Source organism: Vulpes lagopus, chromosome 13 (genome assembly GCF_018345385.1).
Source record: "Vulpes lagopus strain Blue_001 chromosome 13, ASM1834538v1, whole genome shotgun sequence".
In the NCBI taxonomy this organism is placed as follows: Eukaryota; Metazoa; Chordata; class Mammalia; order Carnivora; family Canidae; genus Vulpes; species Vulpes lagopus.
Window position 1 is genome coordinate 26,654,228 of NC_054836.1, and position 11,530 is coordinate 26,665,757.

Below are 11,530 nucleotides of genomic sequence, written 5' to 3' on the forward strand. Positions count from 1 at the left end.
ATAGCCTTCATGAATGAAGGCTACTATCTATCCTACTTCTCAATTATTTTCTCAGCAACACTTAGACTATTCATCAAATGGTTTCCTTTGTAGGGATGCTGCTGTTAAATTATTTTCAGAGGAAATTATAAGCAGTAGAAATTATTAGTACAAACTAGTCAGAAATGCAAAAAAAAGAAATACCATCATTTGATTAGAAAGTTTCCTAAAGTGGGTTTTTTAATGCTATTAATATTTCAGTACTGAAGTTAGGGGCTGACAATGTTAAAGATACATACCCTAAAATGTTCAAAAGTGGTTATGACCCTACCTGAAGAAAGGTTTGCTATTAGGACACATCAGTAATCTTGGCACCACATCAGTAGGTAGGGACATAGGAAAGTCACATTTAAGAGGTTAAAAGAAGTCTATTACTTGTACTTAATGAAGCCATCAGCTATAATCCAGTTGCATACTGCTGCTTTTTTATAAGTTGTCCTCAATTATATAAAGTGGTGCTTCTGGAGTTAAGAGTTTTAAAATGAATTCCTTAAGAGGAGACAAAACTGATGCTAATAGAATTCATTTACTTGGACAGGAATTTTTCAGGTTCAGTATGACTCCAAACAGGGTATTTTATACTCTCAGCTGAATTCCATTGGCATATCTTAAAAAGAGACCTAAAGAGGCTTTTCAAATTGGTGACATATATAACTACAAAAATTCTCTGTAGTGACGTGTATTTAGACATCAAGGAAAAGGCTTGGTCTGTATAACCTGGACAACACTGTGGCACTGTCTTAGGTTTCACTCTCTCTCACATAAATGTGAAACAGAAAAAAATATCATTAGGCATCAACCTCAGAAATGAGATTTGGTCACAACAAGAGAGGCCAGGGCCCTTAAAAATGATCCCTTTAGGATGAACAAGCACAAGTGGTTATTTCAAAGATAATTTACACATAAATTTGTGGCATATAGACTTAGAGCAAGCTCATAAAGTCACAAGGCTTCTAAGAATACTGGATAGAAGAGAGAAATATTAGTAAGTTGAATATTAAATGAATTTCACAGACAACTTCAATCCCAATTCCAGGTCCTGTAAAGTCCAAATTGTTCCCCATGTGGCTGAAAACTCACACGAGGCTCATTCTCTAATTCTAGTTGTTGACGTAGCTGGCAATAGGACAACACTGCCGGCCACATCTAGGATACATGAATGGACCTATCGCCCCCATGGATCTGTTGTCCAGAAGGACCAATCTTGTTTGGCACCTTGACTTTTGACTTCTGACCTCCACAATTGAGAGAGAATATATTTCTACTGCTTTCTGCCACCAATTTTGTGGTTGTTGTGGCAGCTCTTAGGCTCTAAAATACAGGGACACTTCCTTCTTCTCAGAGGGCCTCTGCTTCAGGTCTAACTCAAGGCCTCCTCATTGAGGGGCTTTCCTTGATGATGTCATTAAAATAAATCTCTAAATCTACCAACCTCTATCACTGAATCCTATTCATTTTTATAGAACTTACCAAAAGTTATAATTACATATTTATGTGTTTATTTCCTGACTTCTTCACTAAACTATAAACTCTATAGAGGCTCTTTGTTTTCTGCAGTTGATTAAGCACAGTGTGTCCAGCAAATCATACATGCGTAGCACACAGTTGGGTTCAAAAGTTGTTAATACATAAATGTATTATAAATGAATAATCTATGAATGTAATTGAGCCCTTTAACTGGTTTCTAAAAATAAAATTAAAAGCACACACAAAACATTCATGAGCACAGAGTTTACTAAAGAATAGAAGGCAAGAGAAATGGATTGTTTTCTACTGCACAGTACAAAAACTTGAAATCTTAGATATTTCTGTTTTCAAAATTCCTTCTGGGAATGCCACAACTATTGGTTTCTTTTGACTTTCCCCCATGCAGTGCTCAATCTCATGTTTTCTCCCTGACTCATGTTCTTTCTGGTCCCTTCTACATTATCTCAGAAACAAAAAAGAAATTCCTATCTTATACAGATGGGTTTTATACTCTTAAGCTTAACCCTGAACATAAGCTCCCAGTGTGGTCACCTCCTAAATAATTTTCCTGTTTTAAAAACATTTACAGAGTGCTACTTACACATCAATGACTATTCTGTTAAGAAATTTTCACAACTTAGAAATAAGGCAAAGAGAAAGCCACAAATCTTTTTAATTGTATATGGTGGAGCATTGTTTAACCAGTCCATCTAAGTATTGTTTAATTACCTAAGAGACAGTATCTTTGACTTAGTATATATTATTAATTAAAAGCCCAGAGAAGGCAAAGTTACAGGTTAACTTGTAGGTTTTTGTCTAATACAAATGTAAATTATTTCTGTCTAGTAGAAAAGGGAGTCTCCAAGGTTACAATCCCTGTAGAACATTAACCCATTAGGTATCTAACATAGTGATTCTGGCTCAATAATATACCACCAACATAGCTCTCTTCCAATAACCAGCTACATAGATATGTGACATGTGCTCATCCTATTTAGAACTCTCATATATAGGATATACAAAATATAGAATATTCTATATGTGAGAGTTCTATGATAGACTTCTGAAAATGATAGTGTAGCAATTTTAAGTGTTTCAAATAATGTTAACTCACCAATTACTTATCAAGTTGTGTTTTTCTTTTAAGAAATATTTTTTTCCCTTCTAAATGGAGTTGCACTGCATTAAGATCTTAGGATATTAACTTAATAGCATCCCCCCCCCCCCCAACACACACACACCACCTAACACATAGCATGAAAAATGTTAGGAGATTAACGCAGAAAGATAAAATGCTATACAGGATTTGCTTTCGCTTTCCCTCTGAGTAACAGACCACATTTTCCTAATATTTCCACTTTCTTTTTTTAACTCAAAGTGATTAAAAAAGCAGCCACACAGAAGTTAGAAAACTATTCTCTCACTGAAACTAATAACGGAGAGATTATTAGTGTGGCCTGTATTCACATGCTGTTCCTTACCCTTACACAGCACACATAACTAAAGCCATCTCTGGGCAAAGGGTCTTGTAGAAATGGCACTAGGTCAGATATAAAATGTATGGCAGACCATCTTCTTTAAATATTCCCCTCCATTCTAGGGAACATCCCTGAAGCATTTAGTCAAAATAACATCAAGTAAAGCCATTCAGAGTTTATAATAGTCTGATTCAATCATCTTAATTATTTTTTTTAAAAAAAAAGATTTTATTTATTTGAGAGAGAGCACATGAGCAGGGGGAGGAGAAGAGAGGGGGAGACATGCAGATTCCCCATCAAGACCTGAGCCAAAGGCAGACGCTTAGCAGACAGAGCCACACAGGCGTCCCCTAGCCACACTAAATACTTGGTTGTCAAGGGCCATTTCTATCACTGCAGAAAGTTCTATCAGACAGTGCTATGTGAGATCTGACAGGAGGGGAATTCAGTACTTCACAATTCAGAACACAACAGCAGCTCAGCTGAAAGATCTCACATTTATTACTGAACCAACCTACTGGTATAGAGGCATAGTAACAGAGAAAATAATTTCCTTGATAAGACATGTCTATTGGCCAGGTAGGAAGGATGTTTCCATATTGATAGGATAGGAACATGTGATCTCCATGCAGCTTAAATATGTGTGCCAATTACGTTTGTTATTTCATGATGTGATGCTTCCTCATAGACCCCGCTTGGTTCTTCTCCAGTGTCTCCTCTTGGAGTTGTACCTGATTTTATTACCAGTTTTCATCTGAATCCACTGGGGAATGGGACAATTCTGCTTTTGTTTCTTGGCCAGTAATCACTTGATTCTGAAAGTCTTGTGAGAAGACATGGTGAGGAACAGTCAAGCACATACAACCAGGATGGCGACAAAAAGGAGAGAACCATCTTAAATATTTACATAAGAATAGTAAGAACTAAAAGCTAAGTCTTCAGGTTATACATATAAGCATACACATGCACTTATACATATGAACTTATATACACATATGCATACATTTAAATTATCACTATCATATTAAAGTGGTAACTTGCAGTTATATTAACTTACAATAGACTATCAGAGTTTGACTTTTTCTTAAAAGATTTGACTGCAGAAAAGCTAATTTAAATAATGTTCTTGTTTCTTTAAAATTTTTAATGTGTGCTTCAAAGTGACACACTGAATATCAAAATATCTACTACCTTTCACTTAGCATTTGTTTTTAAGATAATAGGAACATTAAAAAATGTAACCTGATGATCATATTAGGATATCAGATAAGAAGCTGACATTATTAACAAATGAGAATATGTACATTTACATGTGTTGTATACACATACTATATATCTACATCTATTCTTCTACATGCAGATTGTGAAAGATGAAATTTTAAATTTGTTTATAGCCGAGGGGAGGGGCAGGATGGTGAAAGAGTAGGGTCCCCAAGTCACCTGTCCCCACCAAACTACCTAGATAACCTTCAAACCATCCTGAAAATCTATGAATTCAGCCTGAGATTTAAAGAGAGACCAGCTGGAATGCTACAGTGAGAAGAGTTCGCGCTTCTATAAAGGTAGGAAGACGGGAAAAAAGAAATAAAGACACAAAAGGCCTCCAAGGGGGAGGGGCCACGCGAGGAGCCGGGCTGAGGCCGGAGCGAGGGTCCCCAGGACAGGAGAGCCCCGACCCGGAGGAGCAGGAGCTGCACCAACCTTCCCGGGCGGAAAGGGGCCCGCAGGGAGTCAGAGCAGGACCCAGGAGGGCAGGGATGCCCTCGTGCTCCCGGGGACACTAACAGGCACCTGCGCCCCGGGGAGATGCGCCGAGCTCCCTAAGGGCTGCAGCGCGCACGGCGGGGCCTGGAACAGCTCGGAGGGGCTCGGGCGGCGGCTCCGCGGAGGGGGCTGCGGGGCGGGAGCGAATCCAACAGCGCAGGCCCCGGAGCACAGGGCGCCGGGACACAGCCCAGGATCCGGCCTCCCCCGGGACAGGCAGAGGCCGGGAGGGCCCAGGACAGCAAGGACGCTCCTGCCCGGGGCTGAGCAGATCAGCGGCCCCGTCCGGAGCCCCCAGGCCCTGCAGACGGAGAGCCCCGGAGCTACTGCGGGAGCTGACTCCAGGGTCCCAGAGCTGCCGCCGCCACTGGGGTTGTACCTCCTGGGGCCTCACGGGGTAAACAACCCCCACTGAGCCCTGCACCAGGCAGGGGGCAGAGAAGCTCCCCCAAGTGCTAACACCTGAAAATCAGCACAGCAGGCCCCACCCCCAGAAGACCAGCTGGACGGACCAGTTCCAGGGGAAGGCAAGGGACTTAAAGTATACAGAATCAGAGGATACTCCCCGTGTTGTTTTGCTTGTTTGTTTGTTTGCTTTTTGATTTGTTTGCTTCCCCCACCCTTTTTTCCCCTTTCTTTCTGTTTCGTTCTCTTTTTCTTTTTTTTTTCTTTTTTTCTTCCTTTTTTCTTTTTCTCTTTTCTTTCCTTCTTTTTCTCTCTCTCTTTTTCTCCTTTTCCCAATACAACTTGCCTTTGGCCACTCTGCACTGAGCAAAATGACTAGAAGGAAACCCTCACCGAAAAGAAAGAATCAGAAACAGTCCTCTCTCCCACAGAGTTACAAAATATGGATTACAATTCAATGTCAGAAAGCCAATTTAGAAGCACTATTATGCAGCTACTGGTGGCTCTAGAAAAAAGCATAAAGGACTCAAGAGACTTCATGACTGCAGAATTTAGAGCTAATCAGGCAGAAATTAAAAATCAATTGAATGAGATGCAATCCAAACTAGAAGTCCTAACAATGAGGGTTAACGAGGTGGAAGAACAAGTGAGTGACATAGAAGACAAGTTGATGGCAAAGAGGGAAACTGAGGGAAAAAGAGACAGACAATTAAAAGACCATGAAGATACATTAAGGGAAATAAACGACAGCCTGAGGAAGCAAAACCTACATTTAATTGGGGTTCCCGAGGGCGCCAAAAGGGACAGAGGGCCAGAATATGTATTTGAACAAATCATAGCTGAAAACTTTCCTAATCTGGGAATGGAAAAGGGCATTCAGATCCAGGAAATAGAGAGATCCCCCCTAAAATCAATAAAAACCGTTCAACACCTCGACATTTAATAGTTAAGCTTGCAAATTCCAAAGATACAGAGAAGATTCTTAAAGCAGCAAGAGACAAGAAATCCCTGACTTTTATGAGGAGGAGTATTAGGGTAACAGCAGACCTCTCCACAGAGACCTGGCAGGCCAGAAAGGGCTGGCAGGATATATTCAGGGTCCTAAATGAGTAAAACATGCAACCAAGAATACTTTATCCAGCAAGGCTCTCATTCAGGATGGAAGGAGAGATAAAGAGCTTCCAAGACAGGCAGGAACTGAAAGAATATGTGACCTCCAAACCAGCTCTGCAAGAAATTTTAAGGGGGACTCTTAAAATTCCCCTTTAAGAAGAAGTTCAGTGGAACAATCCACAAAAATAAGGACTGAATAGATATCATGGTGACACTAAACTCATATCTCTCAATAGTAACTCTGAACATGAACGGGTTTAATGACCCCATCAAAAGGAGCAGGGTTTCAGATTGGATAAAAAAGCAGGACCCATCTATTTGCTGTCTACAAGAGACTCATTTTAGACAGAAGGACACCTACAGCCTGAAAATAAAAGGTTGGAGAACCATTTACCATTCGAATGGTCCTCAAAAGAAAGCAGGGGTAGCCATCCTCGTATCAGATAAACTAAAATTTACCCTGAAGACTGTAGTGAGAGATGAAGAGGGACACTATACCATACTTAAAGGATCTATCCAACAAGAGGACTTAACAATCCTCAATATATATGCCCCGAATGTGGGAGCTGCCAAATATATAAATCAATTAATAACCAAAGTGAAGAAATACTTACATAATAATACACTTATACTTCGTGACTTCAATCTAACTCTTTCTATACTCGATAGATCTTCTAAGCACAACATCTCCAAAGAAAGGAGAGCTTTACATGATACACTGGACCAGATGGATTTCACAGATATCTACAGAACTTTATATCCAAACTCAACTGAATACACATTCTTCTCAAGTGCACATGGAACTTTCTCCAGAATAGACCACATACTGGGTCACAAATCTGGTGTGAACTGATACCAAATGATTGGGATCGTCCCCTGCATATTCTCAGACCATAATGCCTTGAAATTAGAACTAAATCACAACAAGAAGTTTGGAAGGACCTCAAACACATGGAGGTTAAGGACCATCCTGCTAAAAGATGAAAGGGTCAACCAGGAAATTAAGGAAGAATTAAAAAGATTCATGGAAACTAATGAGAATGAAGATACAACCGTTCAAAATCTTTGGGATGCAGCAAAAGCAGTCCTGAGAGGGGAAATACATCGCAATACAAGCATCCATTCAAAAACTGGAAAGAACTCAAATACAAAAGCTAACCTTACACATAAAGGAGCTAGAGAAAAAACAGCAAATAGATCCTACACCCAGGAGAAGAAGAGAACTAATAAAGATTCGAGCAGAACTCAACGAAATCGAGACCAGAAGAACTGTGGAACAGATCAACAGAACCAGGAGTTGGTTCTTTGAAAGAATTAATGAGATAGATAAACCATTAGCCAGCCTTATTAAAAAGAAGAGAGAGAAGACTCAAATTAATAAAATCATGAATGAGAAAGGAGAAATCACTACCAACACCAAGGAAATACAAACGATCTTAAAAACATATTATGAACAGCTATACACCAATAAATTAGGCAATCTAGAAGAAATGGACGCATTCCTGGAAAGCCACAAACTACCAAAACTGGAACAGGAAGAAATAGAAAACCTCAATAGGCCAATAACCAGGGAGGAAATTGAAGCAGTCATCAAAAACCTCCCAAGACACAAAAGTCCAGGGCCAGATGGCTTCCCAGGGGAATTCTATCAAACGTTTAAAGAAGAAATCATACCTATTCTACTAAAGCTGTTTGGAAAGATAGAAAGAGATGGAGTACTTCCAAATTCGTTCTATGAGGCCAGCATCACCTTAATTCCGAAACCAGACAAAGACCCCACCAAAAAGGAGAATTACAGACCAATATCCCTGATGAACACAGATGCAAAAATTCTCAACAAGATATTAGCCAATAGGATCCAACAACACATTAAGAAAATTATTCACCATGACCAAGTAGGATTTATCCCCGGGACACAAGGCTGGTTCAACACTCGTAAAACAATCAATGTGATTGATCATATCAGCAAGAGAAAAACCAAGAACCATATGATACTCTCATTAGATGCAGAGAAAGCATTTGACAAAATACAGTATCCATTCCTGATCAAAACTCTTCAGAGTGTTGGGATAGAGGGAACATTCCTCAACATCTTAAAAGCCATCTATGAAAAGCCCACAGCAAATATCATTCTCAATGGGGAAGCCTTTCCCCTAAGATCAGGAACAAGACAGGGATGTCCACTGTCACCACTGCTTTTCAACATAGTACTGGAAGTTCTAGCCTCAGCAATCGGACAACAAAAAGACATTAAAGGCATTTGAATTGGCAAAGAAGTCAAACTCTCCCTCTTCACCGATGACATGATACTCTACGTAGAAAACCCAAAGCCTCCACCCCAAGATTGCTAGAACTCATACAGCAATTTGGCAGCGTGGCAGGATACAAAATCAATGCCCATAAGTCAGTGGCATTTCTAGAAACTAACAATGAGCCTGAAGAAAGAGAAATTAAGCAGTCCATCCCATTTACAATTGCACCCAAGAGCATAAGATACCTAGGAATAACCCTAACCAAAGAGGTAAAGGATCTATACCCTAAAAACTATAGAACACTTCTGAAAGAAATTGAGGTAGACACAAAGAGATGGAAAAATATTCCATGCTCATGGATTGGCAGAATTAATATTGTAAAAATGTCAATGTTACCCAGGGCAATTTACACGTTTAATGCAATCCCTATCAAAATACCATGGACTTCTTCAGAGAGTTGGAACAAATCATCTTAAGATTTGTGTGGAATCAGAAAATACCCTGAATAGCCAGGGGAATATTAAAAGAGAAAACCATAGCTGGGGGCATCGCAATGCCAGATTTCAGGTTGTACTACAAAGCTGTGGCCATCAAAACAGTGTGGTACTGGCACAAAAACAAACACATAGATCAATGGAACAGAATAGAGAACCGAGAAGTGGACCCTCAACTTTATGGTCAACTAATATTCGATGAAGGGGGAAAGACTATCCATTGGAAGAAAGACAGTCTCTTCAATAAATAGTGCTGGGAAAATTGGACAGCCACATGCAGAAGAATGAAACTAGATCATTCTCTTACACCAGACACAAGATAAACTCAAAATGGATGAAAGATCTAAATGTGAGACAAGATTCCATCAAAATCCTAGAGGAGAACACAGGCAACACCTTTTTTGAACGCAGCCACAGTAACTTCTTGCAAGATACATCCACGAAGGCAAAAGAAACAAAAGCAAAAATGAACTATTGGGACTTCATCAAGATAAGAAGCTTTTGCACAGCAAAGGATACAGTCAACAAAACTCAAAGACAACCTATAGAATGGGAGAAGATATTTGCAAATGACATATCAGATAAAGGGCTAGTTTCCAAGATCTATAATGAACTTACTAAACTCAACATCAAAGAAACAAACAATCCAATCATAAATGGGCAAAAGACATGAAGAGAAATCTCACAGAGGAAGACATAGACATGGCCAACATGCACATGAGAAAATGCTCCGCATCACCTGCCATCAGGGAAATACAAATCAAAACCACAATGAGATACCACCTCACACCAGTGAGAATGGGGAAAATTAACAAGGCAGGAAACCACAAATGTTGGAGAGGATGCGGAGAAAAGGGAACCCTCTTACACTGTTGGTGGGAATGTGAACTGGTGCAGCCACTCTGGAAAACTGTGTGGAGGTTCCTCAAAGACTTAAAAATAGACCTGCCCTACGACCCAGCAATTGCACTGCCTGGGATTTACCCCAAAGATTCGGATGCAATGAAACGCCGGGACACCTGCACCCCGATGTTTCTAGCAGCAATGTCCACAGTAGCCAAACTGATGAAGGAGCCTCGATGTCCATCGAAAGATGAATGGATAAAGAAGATGTGGTTTATGTATACAATGGAATATTACTCAGCAATTAGAAACGACAAATACCCCCCATTTGCTTCGATGTGGATGGAACTGGAGGGTATTATGCTGAGTGAAGTAAGTCAATCGGAGAAGGACAAACATTATATGTTCTCATTCATTTGGGGAACATAAATAATAGTGAAAGGGAATAGAAGGGAAGGGAGAAGAAATGGTAGGAAATATCAGAAAGGGAGACAGAACATAAAGACTCCTAACTCTGGGAAATGAACTAGGGGTGGTGGAAGGGAGGTGGGCGGGGGGTGGTGGTGAATGGGTGACGGGCACTGGGCGGGGGGCACTTGATGGGATGAACACTGGGTGTTATTCTGTATGTTGGTAAATTGAACACCAATAAAAAATAAATTTATTAAAAAAAATTTGTTTATAGCCCTTTAACGAAGATGGCACCAAAGGCGAAGAAGGAAGTCCCTGCCCCTCCCAAAGCCGAAGTCAAAGCAAAGGCTTTGAAAGCTAAGAAAGCAGTGCTGAAAGGTGTGCACAGTCACACACACAAAAAAAAGATCTGCACGTCACCTACATTCCCACGACCCAAGACCCTGTGTCTCCAAAGGCAGCCCAAATATCCTCGAAAGAGCGCCCCCAGGAGAAACCAGCTTGATCACTATGCCATCATCAAGTTCCCCCTAACTACTGAGTCAGCCATGAAGAAAATAGAAGACAACAACACACTTGTGTTCATTGTGGATGTCAAGGCCAGTAATCACCATATCAAACAGGCTGTGAAGAAGCTCTATGGCATCCTTGTGGCCAAGGTCAACACCTTGATCAGGCCTAATGGAGGGAAGAAAGCATATGTTCGATTGGCTCCTGATATGATGCTTTGGATGTTGCCAACAAAATCGGGATCATCTAAACTGAGTCCAGCCGGCTATAAATCTAAATATAAATTTTTTCACCAAAAAAAAAATTTGTTTATAAAGTATATTTTATATACATTTTTTTCTGTTTCTTGAAATGGTATTTATTTCCCTCTTCCTCTCCATTACTTTCTGCTAATATATTTTGTCAAATTCCAGTACTTTGTCTATCCCATATTTGTTTTGGTGGCATGGTGGAGGAAGTCTGTGGTCCACTGTGAGTGTTTTATTATGACTGTGGTAAATCACTGTAATTACTAATCCTGATGACTGCTCTAAAGTTGAAGCATTAGGATAGTAGTTTAGTGTTTTGAGAGTAGTTATTAGAGTGAGAGGCAATTTTCCACATGTATATTTCACTCACATTAAGTTAAACATTTTTTTGATATGGGGTATCTAAGTGGAGATGTCAGGCAATTGGATGCCTAAGTTCCGGGAGGATTTTTTATTCAGTTTTTTAAAAAATGTTTTGAGTTAGAAGATAAATTATCAGATTTAAG

The 11,530-nt window shown here is 40.0% G+C and overlaps 1 pseudogene; it reads left to right on the forward strand.

The window, feature by feature from the left end:
* The first annotated feature begins 10,553 nt into the window (after positions 1 to 10,553).
* LOC121474487 lies at positions 10,554 to 11,026 on the forward strand (annotated as a pseudogene).
* The last annotated feature ends 504 nt before the right edge of the window (positions 11,027 to 11,530 follow it).